The 11,795-nt window shown below is 38.4% G+C and overlaps 2 long non-coding RNA genes across 2 annotated transcripts; both read right to left on the minus strand.

Annotated features, from left to right (window-relative positions):
• Positions 1-319: 319 nt before the first annotated feature.
• LOC119265742 lies at positions 320-6,601 on the minus strand. The gene is made up of 6 exons (XR_005131698.1): positions 6,516-6,601; positions 4,277-4,421; positions 4,109-4,191; positions 1,871-2,015; positions 1,703-1,785; positions 320-396 (listed from the first exon to the last, which is right to left on the minus strand). It is a non-coding gene; the product is annotated as an uncharacterized LOC119265742 (long non-coding RNA).
• Positions 6,602-6,709: 108 nt separating this feature from the next.
• LOC119265750 lies at positions 6,710-11,362 on the minus strand. Its single transcript, XR_005131708.1, has 4 exons — positions 11,332-11,362; positions 9,093-9,237; positions 8,925-9,007; positions 6,710-6,828 (listed from the first exon to the last, which is right to left on the minus strand). It is a non-coding gene; the product is annotated as an uncharacterized LOC119265750 (long non-coding RNA).
• Positions 11,363-11,795: the final 433 nt, after the last annotated feature.

An 11,795-nucleotide genomic window follows, 5' to 3' on the forward strand; every position in this document is an offset into this window, starting at 1 on the left:
CAATTTTTTTCTTAAAATTTCTTTTTAAAATCTTTGAGAAAACCTTAAGTTTTAAGAAAAAACTTCTTCTTAAGAACGGTTGGTAAATGAGGCCCGTTTTCAGGATGTTTACTCAAGCTTTTGACAGAGGCTTCTGGTTTACTATCTCTCTAATGGTGGAATCAGTGCTAAAAGGCTGAAACAGACACTCTTCACTTGATGATTTTCGAATTAAAAGATGTAATTTTTTCTATAAAAAAATAAAAGAATCCAAGAAAAGTTCAAACTATTACAAAAACAATAGAACTGAAGAATAAAGATTAATAATATGTACTACAGTCAGATAAATATTTTGGCACTGCTCTTTGTGGCATCTTTCCATAGCTTGATAGCAGAAATCCCCTTGGGGATCGTGGCCTGAAAATAAACAGAAAGCAGGGAGGAGACAGGAGATGAATAACGTGGGTAAATGGCAGAAAAACAGATGATGAAGCAAATCCCACCCGCTTCGTCATAAACATGCAAAAAAATAAATATTGTTATGTTTTTCTATTATTTTCACCTAAGAAAGGATGTAGGACTTTATTTACCACACTGGATCACAACGGCTCTGAACGACACTTAACAGTGCTTCCTGTGATCTGTATGGGCTTCACTGTAGAATGATTCATGGATATTTCTAGGTATTCCTAGATCTGTTCAAGGTGCGACCTGTATTAGTAGTTTCTGTGGAAGCAGAGTGTGTGGGATGGCTGCTGCCCTGGGCAGTCGTCTTAAAGAAAACCCCACCCGCTTCAATCATGCAAAAAAATAAAAAGACGTCATAGTCTACAATTAAATTTACATTAAGAATTATTCTGTTCTTCTGATATTTGGTGCCAATAAGTGTTTGCTTCCAGAACACAAAGACAAAACACTGGAATAATATGACAACGTGTTCAGAATGATGAAGAAGATGAAACAACACCCGGCGGTCCAGCTACAGAACAAAACCTTCTCATTTTATTGCACTGCAGCGCTGTGTAGTGCCTTAACAGGTCAGTGCGCCGCTGCTAAACCACAGTCTACAATTACCCAACATTGAGGATAATCTGATCCAGTCAAAACTCATTTTATGTCCCGAATGGAATTTTTTTCCTTAGACAACCAAAGTCCTAGAAAATCCTGGCAGCCCTGCCTCCAGTATGTGACTCCCGACCTGAAATCACGGTTCCATGTTTTTTCACATTTACAGAAACTCGTGCAACATTTGTTTTAATTGTTCTTGAGAAACGGTTTAAGAAAACGCCTTCGTCAGATTCATGAGGTTTAATGCCGCAGAATCATTTGAGTGTGTGTAGATTCTGTTCTTACCTGAGAATGAAACCCAAATAAGAGAACACTGGTGAATGAAGGAGTTTTTGGGAAAAATGTTGTAAGTTTTAAGAAAAAAATTCTTCTTAAGAACGTTTGATAAACGAGGCCTCATTTTTTAGGAACTTTTACTCAACCTTTTGACGGAGGCTGTGAAAGCTTCTCTTCCAATGGAAAACTCAACTGGTTAATTAACTTTCTACTGGTGGGCTCTTCAGGAATCAGTACTAAAGACTGAAACAGACCCTCTTAAGTTGATATTTTTACACTAAAAGTTGTAGATTTGTCATTGAAAAATAAAAGAATCCAAGGAAAGTTTAAGCTAAGACAAAACCAATATGACTGAAGAAAGAAGGATAATAATACTAACCGGAGTAAGATAAACATTTTGGGACTGTTCTCCGTGGCATCTTGCAGTAGCTCGATAGCCGAAAGCTCACTGGAGATCATGACCTGAAAATAAACGGAAAGCAGGGAGGAGACAGGAGATGAATAATGTGGATAAATGGCAGAAAAACAGATGATGAAGAAAGCGTACCTGTAGCTGCTTGTTAGTGGAAGATGGTAAGAACTGACACAAGGTGATAGGAAGTAACAGACACTGGAGATACTAGATGTTCTCTCATGGGCTTTGACGTTGATAAGCCGTATGATCAGCCACACGGTGATTTAGTAACAGACAACTAACACAGAAAGAAGGAAACAGGTTTCAGTTTTGTCTTTTAAAAGCTCAGTATATACAGTTTAGTGTAGGATCTTTAGATTTAAGTTCTAAAATCTGACACTCAAGCTTTTATTTTTAAGAGCTGTTATGTTTTTCTATTATTTCCACCTAAGAAAGGATGTAGGACTTTATTTACCACACTGGATCACAACGGCTCTGAACGACACTTAACAGTGCTTCCTGTGATCTGTATGGGCTTCACTGTAGAATGATTCATGGATATTTCTAGGTATTCCTAGATATGTTCAAGGTGCGACCTGTATTAGTAGTTTCTATGGAAGCAGTGTGTGTGGGATGGCTTACAGTAACGTCTGCAGAGCTGTGGCCTTAAAGAAACTCAGTTTGACCCCCCTGGTGTAGATTTCCATGACTTTTTCATCACATTAGCAACACTAACAAAATAACCTTCAGACAGCAAGCGTGTTTCTACCATGAGGAAAAAACTAGAAGCTGTCATATTAATATCTACTATAACTCATCTAATGAAATGTTTGGATAATCCCAATCATGGACTTGGTAATAATGATATTTGTGGAGATGGTAATTCGTTTTTGTTCGACCTGTTGTGGCTATTTTAATGATAAGAACATGAAATATCAAACATGCTCTGATATGTAAACCAAGAACCTTATTCTGTTTATTAAAACTAGACGTTCTGGGTGAATTTGTTCAGTAATTTTATTTGACAAGGTGAAGCCAGAACTTTGACAATGGGGTGTCCAAGTAAGAGCCAGTGATGTTGTTGGGGTGGAAAATGAGAACCTAAAAGAGGAGTTAATAACGTTCTCCTGTGTGTTTATTAGGGCTACGCTATTCACAGAATGTGCAGTTACAGGTTACGACGAGCCGAGCTTATCATTTTTTTGATAAATTTAATGAACGGCGTATTCGTAATTCAACAAGAAACCCATTCAGTGAAAGACGTCGTCAGTTCAAAGATAAATGTCAGATCAGCTGCAGAATACAACCCAGTGCCTGAACAGGTCAGTGCCATCTGACGCAGATATTTCTGGGTATTCCTAGATCTGTTCAAGGTGCGACCTGTATTAATAGTTTCTGTGGAAGCAGAGTGTGTGGGATGGCTGCTGCCCTGGGCAGTCGTCTTAAAGAAAACCCCACCCGCTTCAATCATGCGAAAAAATAAAAGACGTCATAGTCTACAATTAAATTTACATTAAGAATTATTCTGTTCTTCTGATATTTGGTGCCAATAAGTGTTTGCTTCCAGAACACAAAGACAAAACACTGGAATAATATGACAACGTGTTCAGAATGATGAAGAAGATGAAACAACACCCGGCGGTCCAGCTACAGAACAAAACCTTCTCATTTTATTGCACTGCAGCGCTGTGTAGTGCCTTAACAGGTCAGTGCGCCGCTGCTAAACCACAGTCTACAATTACCCAACATTGAGGATAATCTGATCCAGTCAAAACTCATTTTATGTCCCGAATGGAATTTTTTTCCTTAGACAACCAAAGTCCTAGAAAATCCTGGCAGCCCTGCCTCCAGTATGTGACTCCCGACCTGAAATCACGGTTCCATGTTTTTTCACATTTACAGAAACTCGTGCAACATTTGTTTTAATTGTTCTTGAGAAACGGTTTAAGAAAACGCCTTCGTCAGATTCATGAGGTTTAATGCCGCAGAATCATTTGAGTGTGTGTAGATTCTGTTCTTACCTGAGAATGAAACCCAAATAAGAGAACACTGGTGAATGAAGGAGTTTTTGGGAAAAATGTTGTAAGTTTTAAGAAAAAAATTCTTCTTAAGAACGTTTGATAAACGAGGCCTCATTTTTTAGGAACTTTTACTCAACCTTTTGACGGAGGCTGTGAAAGCTTCTCTTCCAATGGAAAACTCAACTGGTTAATTAACTTTCTACTGGTGGGCTCTTCAGGAATCAGTACTAAAGACTGAAACAGACCCTCTTAAGTTGATATTTTTACACTAAAAGTTGTAGATTTGTCAATGAAAAATAAAAGAATCCAAGGAAAGTTTAAGCTAAGACAAAACCAATATGACTGAAGAAAGAAGGATAATAATACTAACCGGAGTAAGATAAACATTTTGGGACTGTTCTCCGTGGCATCTTGCAGTAGCTCGATAGCCGAAAGCTCACTGGAGATCATGACCTGAAAATAAACGGAAAGCAGGGAGGAGACAGGAGATGAATAATGTGGATAAATGGCAGAAAAACAGATGATGAAGAAAGCGTACCTGTAGCTGCTTGTTAGTGGAAGATGGTAAGAACTGACACAAGGTGATAGGAAGTAACAGACACTGGAGATACTAGATGTTCTCTCATGGGCTTTGACGTTGATAAGCCGTATGATCAGCCACACGGTGATTTAGTAACAGACAACTAACACAGAAAGAAGGAAACAGGTTTCAGTTTTGTCTTTTAAAAGCTCAGTATATACAGTTTAGTGTAGGATCTTTAGATTTAAGTTCTAAAATCTGACACTCAAGCTTTTATTTTTAAGAGCTGTTATGTTTTTCTATTATTTCCACCTAAGAAAGGATGTAGGACTTTCTTTTACCACACTGGATCACAACGGCTCTGAACGACACTTAACAGTGCTTCCTGTGATCTGTATGGGCTTCACTGTAGAATGATTCATGGATATTTCTAGGTATTCCTAGATATGTTCAAGGTGCGACCTGTATTAGAAGTTTCTATGGAAGCAGTGTGTGTGGGATGGCTTACAGTAACGTCTGCAGAGCTGTGGCCTTAAAGAAACTCAGTTTGACCCCCCTGGTGTAGATTTCCATGACTTTTTCTTCACATTAGCAACACTAACAAAATAACCTTCAGACAGCAAGCGTGTTTCTACCATGAGGAAAAAACTAGAAGCTGTCATATTAATATCTACTATAACTCATCTAATGAAATGTTTGGATAATCCCAATCATGGACTTGGTAATAATGATATTTGTGGAGATGGTAATTCGTTTTTGTTCGACCTGTTGTGGCTATTTTAATGATAAGAACATGAAATATCAAACATGCTCTGATATGTAAACCAAGAACCTTATTCTGTTTATTAAAACTAGACATTCTGGGTGAATTTGTTCAGTAATTTTATTTGACAAGGTGAAGCCAAAACGTTGACAGTGGGGTGGATTAGTAAGAGCCAGTGATGTTGTTGGGGTGGAAAATGAGAACCTAAAAGAGGAGTTAATAACGTTCTCCTGTGTGTTTATTAGGGCTACGCTATTCACAGAATGTGCAGTTACAGGTTACGACGAGCCGAGCTTATCATTTTTTTGATAAATTTAATGAACGGCGTATTCGTAATTCAACAAGAAACCCGTTCAGTGAAAGACGTCGTCAGTTCAAAGATAAATGTCAGATCAGCTGCAGAATACAACCTAGTGCCTGAACAGGTCAGTGCCATCTGACGCAGATATTTCTGGGTATTCCTAGATCTGTTCAAGGTGCGACCTGTATTAATAGTTTCTGTGGAAGCAGAGTGTGTGGGATGGCTGCTGCCCTGGGCAGTCGTCTTAAAGAAAACCCCACCCGCTTCAATCATGCGAAAAAATAAAAGACGTCATAGTCTACAATTAAATTTACATTAAGAATTATTCTGTTCTTCTGATATTTGGTGCCAATAAGTGTTTGCTTCCAGAACACAAAGACAAAACACTGGAATAATATGACAACGTGTTCAGAATGATGAAGAAGATGAAACAACACCCGGCGGTCCAGCTACAGAACAAAACCTTCTCATTTTATTGCACTGCAGCGCTGTGTAGTGCCTTAACAGGTCAGTGCGCCGCTGCTAAACCACAGTCTACAATTACCCAACATTGAGGATAATCTGATCCAGTCAAAACTCATTTTATGTCCCGAATGGAATTTTTTTCCTTAGACAACCAAAGTCCTAGAAAATCCTGGCAGCCCTGCCTCCAGTATGTGACTCCCGACCTGAAATCACGGTTCCATGTTTTTTCACATTTACAGAAACTCGTGCAACATTTGTTTTAATTGTTCTTGAGAAACGGTTTAAGAAAACGCCTTCGTCAGATTCATGAGGTTTAATGCCGCAGAATCATTTGAGTGTGTGTAGATTCTGTTCTTACCTGAGAATGAAACCCAAATAAGAGAACACTGGTGAATGAAGGAGTTTTTGGGAAAAATGTTGTAAGTTTTAAGAAAAAAATTCTTCTTAAGAACGTTTGATAAACGAGGCCTCATTTTTTAGGAACTTTTACTCAACCTTTTGACGGAGGCTGTGAAAGCTTCTCTTCCAATGGAAAACTCAACTGGTTAATTAACTTTCTACTGGTGGGCTCTTCAGGAATCAGTACTAAAGACTGAAACAGACCCTCTTAAGTTGATATTTTTACACTAAAAGTTGTAGATTTGTCATTGAAAAATAAAAGAATCCAAGGAAAGTTTAAGCTAAGACAAAACCAATATGACTGAAGAAAGAAGGATAATAATACTAACCGGAGTAAGATAAACATTTTGGGACTGTTCTCCGTGGCATCTTGCAGTAGCTCGATAGCCGAAAGCTCACTGGAGATCATGACCTGAAAATAAACGGAAAGCAGGGAGGAGACAGGAGATGAATAATGTGGATAAATGGCAGAAAAACAGATGATGAAGAAAGCGTACCTGTAGCTACTTGTTAGTGGAAGATGGTAAGAACTGACACAAGGTGATAGGAAGTAACAGACACTGGAGATACTAGATGTTCTCTCATGGGCTTTGACGTTGATAAGCCGTATGATCAGCCACACGGTGATTTAGTAACAGACAACTAACACAGAAAGAAGGAAACAGGTTTCAGTTTTGTCTTTTAAAAGCTCAGTATATACAGTTTAGTGTAGGATCTTTAGATTTAAGTTCTAAAATCTGACACTCAAGCTTTTATTTTTAAGAGCTGTTATGTTTTTCTATTATTTCCACCTAAGAAAGGATGTAGGACTTTCTTTTACCACACTGGATCACAACGGCTCTGAACGACACTTAACAGTGCTTCCTGTGATCTGTATGGGCTTCACTGTAGAATGATTCATGGATATTTCTAGGTATTCCTAGATATGTTCAAGGTGCGACCTGTATTAGAAGTTTCTATGGAAGCAGTGTGTGTGGGATGGCTTACAGTAACGTCTGCAGAGCTGTGGCCTTAAAGAAACTCAGTTTGACCCCCCTGGTGTAGATTTCCATGACTTTTTCTTCACATTAGCAACACTAACAAAATAACCTTCAGACAGCAAGCGTGTTTCTACCATGAGGAAAAAACTAGAAGCTGTCATATTAATATCTACTATAACTCATCTAATGAAATGTTTGGATAATCCCAATCATGGACTTGGTAATAATGATATTTGTGGAGATGGTAATTCCTTTTTGTTCGACCTGTTGTGGCTATTTTAATGATAAGAACATGAAATATCAAACATGCTCTGATATGTAAACCAAGAACCTTATTCTGTTTATTAAAACTAGACGTTCTGGGTGAATTTGTTCAGTAATTTTATTTGACAAGGTGAAGCCAGAACTTTGACAATGGGGTGTCCAAGTAAGAGCCAGTGATGTTGTTGGGGTGGAAAATGAGAACCTAAAAGAGGAGTTAATAACGTTCTCCTGTGTGTTTATTAGGGCTACGCTATTCACAGAATGTGCAGTTACAGGTTACGACGAGCCGAGCTTATCATTTTTTTGATAAATTTAATGAACGGCGTATTCGTAATTCAACAAGAAACCCATTCAGTGAAAGACGTCGTCAGTTCAAAGATAAATGTCAGATCAGCTGCAGAATACAACCCAGTGCCTGAACAGGTCAGTGCCATCTGACGCAGATATTTCTGGGTATTCCTAGATCTGTTCAAGGTGCGACCTGTATTAATAGTTTCTGTGGAAGCAGAGTGTGTGGGATGGCTGCTGCCCTGGGCAGTCGTCTTAAAGAAAACCCCACCCGCTTCAGTCATGCGAAAAAATAAAAAGACGTCGTAGTCTACAATTAAATTTACATTAAGAATTATTCTGTTCTTCTTATATTTGGTGCCAATAAGTGTTTGCTTCCAGAACACAAAGACAAAACACTGGAATAATATGACAACGTGTTCAGAATGATGAAGAAGATGAAACAACACCCGGCGGTCCAGCTACAGAACAAAACCTTCTCATTTTATTGCACTGCAGCGCTGTGTAGTGCCTTAACAGGTCAGTGCGCCGCTGCTAAACCACAGTCTACAATTACCCAACATTGAGGATAATCTGATCCAGTCAAAACTCATTTTATGTCCCGAATGGAATTTTTTTTTCTTAGACAACCAAAGTCCTAGAAAATCCTGGCAGCCCTGCCTCCAGTATGTGACTCCCGACCTGAAATCACGGTTCCATGTTTTTTCACATTTACAGAAACTCGTGCAACATTTGTTTTAATTGTTCTTGAGAAACGGTTTAAGAAAACGCCTTCGTCAGATTCATGAGGTTTAATGCCGCAGAATCATTTGAGTGTGTGTAGATTCTGTTCTTACCTGAGAATGAAACCCAAATAAGAGAACACTGGTGAATGAAGGAGTTTTTGGGAAAAATGTTGTAAGTTTTAAGAAAAAAATTCTTCTTAAGAACGTTTGATAAACGAGGCCTCATTTTTTAGGAACTTTTACTCAACCTTTTGACGGAGGCTGTGAAAGCTTCTCTTCCAATGGAAAACTCAACTGGTTAATTAACTTTCTACTGGTGGGCTCTTCAGGAATCAGTACTAAAGACTGAAACAGACCCTCTTAAGTTGATATTTTTACACTAAAAGTTGTAGATTTGTCATTGAAAAATAAAAGAATCCAAGGAAAGTTTAAGCTAAGACAAAACCAATATGACTGAAGAAAGAAGGATAATAATACTAACCGGAGTAAGATAAACATTTTGGGACTGTTCTCCGTGGCATCTTGCAGTAGCTCGATAGCCGAAAGCTCACTGGAGATCATGACCTGAAAACAAACGGAAAGCAGGGAGGAGACAGGAGATGAATAATGTGGATAAATGGCAGAAAAACAGATGATGAAGAAAGCGTACCTGTAGCTGCTTGTTAGTGGAAGATGGTAAGAACTGACACAAGGTGATAGGAAGTAACAGACACTGGAGATACTAGATGTTCTCTCATGGGCTTTGACGTTGATAAGCCGTATGATCAGCCACACGGTGATTTAGTAACAGACAACTAACACAGAAAGAAGGAAACAGGTTTCAGTTTTGTCTTTTAAAAGCTCAGTATATACAGTTTAGTGTAGGATCTTTAGATTTAAGTTCTAAAATCTGACACTCAAGCTTTTATTTTTAAGAGCTGTTATGTTTTTCTATTATTTCCACCTAAGAAAGGATGTAGGACTTTCTTTTACCACACTGGATCACAACGGCTCTGAACGACACTTAACAGTGCTTCCTGTGATCTGTATGGGCTTCACTGTAGAATGATTCATGGATATTTCTAGGTATTCCTAGATATGTTCAAGGTGCGACCTGTATTAGAAGTTTCTATGGAAGCAGTGTGTGTGGGATGGCTTACAGTAACGTCTGCAGAGCTGTGGCCTTAAACAAACTCAGTTTGACCCCCCTGGTGTAGATTTCCATGACTTTTTCTTCACATTAGCAACACTAACAAAATAACCTTCAGACAGCAAGCGTGTTTCTACCATGAGGAAAAAACTAGAAGCTGTCATATTAATATCTACTATAACTCATCTAATGAAATGTTTGGATAATCCCAATCATGGACTTGGTAATAATGATATTTGTGGAGATGGTAATTCCTTTTTGTTCGACCTGTTGTGGCTATTTTAATGATAAGAACATGAAATATCAAACATGCTCTGATATGTAAACCAAGAACCTTATTCTGTTTATTAAAACTAGACGTTCTGGGTGAATTTGTTCAGTAATTTTATTTGACAAGGTGAAGCCAGAACTTTGACAATGGGGTGTCCAAGTAAGAGCCAGTGATGTTGTTGGGGTGGAAAATGAGAACCTAAAAGAGGAGTTAATAACGTTCTCCTGTGTGTTTATTAGGGCTACGCTATTCACAGAATGTGCAGTTACAGGTTACGACGAGCCGAGCTTATCATTTTTTTGATAAATTTAATGAACGGCGTATTCGTAATTCAACAAGAAACCCATTCAGTGAAAGACGTCGTCAGTTCAAAGATAAATGTCAGATCAGCTGCAGAATACAACCCAGTGCCTGAACAGGTCAGTGCCATCTGACGCAGATATTTCTGGGTATTCCTAGATCTGTTCAAGGTGCGACCTGTATTAATAGTTTCTGTGGAAGCAGAGTGTGTGGGATGGCTGCTGCCCTGGGCAGTCGTCTTAAAGAAAACCCCACCCGCTTCAATCATGCGAAAAAATAAAAGACGTCATAGTCTACAATTAAATTTACATTAAGAATTATTCTGTTCTTCTGATATTTGGTGCCAATAAGTGTTTGCTTCCAGAACACAAAGACAAAACACTGGAATAATATGACAACGTGTTCAGAATGATGAAGAAGATGAAACAACACCCGGCGGTCCAGCTACAGAACAAAACCTTCTCATTTTATTGCACTGCAGCGCTGTGTAGTGCCTTAACAGGTCAGTGCGCCGCTGCTAAACCACAGTCTACAATTACCCAACATTGAGGATAATCTGATCCAGTCAAAATTCATTTTATGTCCCGAATGGAATTTTTTTCCTTAGACAACCAAAGTCCTAGAAAATCCTGGCAGCCCTGCCTCCAGTATGTGACTCCCGACCTGAAATCACGGTTCCATGTTTTTTCACATTTACAGAAACTCGTGCAACATTTGTTTTGATTGTTCTTGAGAAAAGGTTTAAGAAAACGCCTTCGTCAGATTCATGAGGTTTTATGCCGCAGAATCATTTGAGTGTGTGTAGATTCTGTTCTTACCTGAGAATGAAACCCAAATAAGAGAACACTGGTGAATGAAGGAGTTTTTGGGAAAAATGTTGTAAGTTTTAAGAAAAAAATTCTTCTTAAGAACGTTTGATAAACGAGGCCTCATTTTTAGGAACTTTTACTCAACCTTTTGACGGAGGCTGTGAAAGCTTCTCTTCCAATGGAAAACTCAACTGGTTAATTAACTTTCTACTGGTGGGCTCTTCAGGAATCAGTACTAAAGACTGAAACAGACCCTCTTAAGTTGATATTTTTACACTAAAAGTTGTAGATTTGTCATTGGAAAAATAAAAGAATCCAAGGAAAGTTTAAGCTAAGACAAAACCAATATGACTGAAGAAAGAAGGATAATAATACTAACCGGAGTAAGATAAACATTTTGGGACTGTTCTCCATGGCATCTTGCAGTAGCTCGATAGCAGAAAGCTCACTGGAGATCATGACCTGAAAATAAACGGAAAGCAGGGAGGAGACAGGAGATGAATAATGTGGATAAATGGCAGAAAAACAGATGATGAAGAAAGCGTACCTGTAGCTGCTTGTTAGTGGAAGATGGTAAGAACTGACACAAGGTGATAGGAAGTAACAGACACTGGAGATACTAGATGTTCTCTCATGGGCTTTGACGTTGATAAGCCGTATGATCAGCCACACGGTGATTTAGTAACAGACAACTAACACAGAAAGAAGGAAACAGGTTTCAGTTTTGTCTTTTAAAAGCTCAGTATATACAGTTTAGTGTAGGATCTTTAGATTTAAGTTCTAAAATCTGACACTCAAGCTTTTATTTTTAAGAGCTGTTATGTTTTTCTATTATTTCCACCT

The sequence above is a fragment of the Pygocentrus nattereri genome, chromosome 17 (assembly GCF_015220715.1).
Source record: "Pygocentrus nattereri isolate fPygNat1 chromosome 17, fPygNat1.pri, whole genome shotgun sequence".
Lineage (NCBI taxonomy): Eukaryota > Metazoa > Chordata > Actinopteri > Characiformes > Serrasalmidae > Pygocentrus > Pygocentrus nattereri.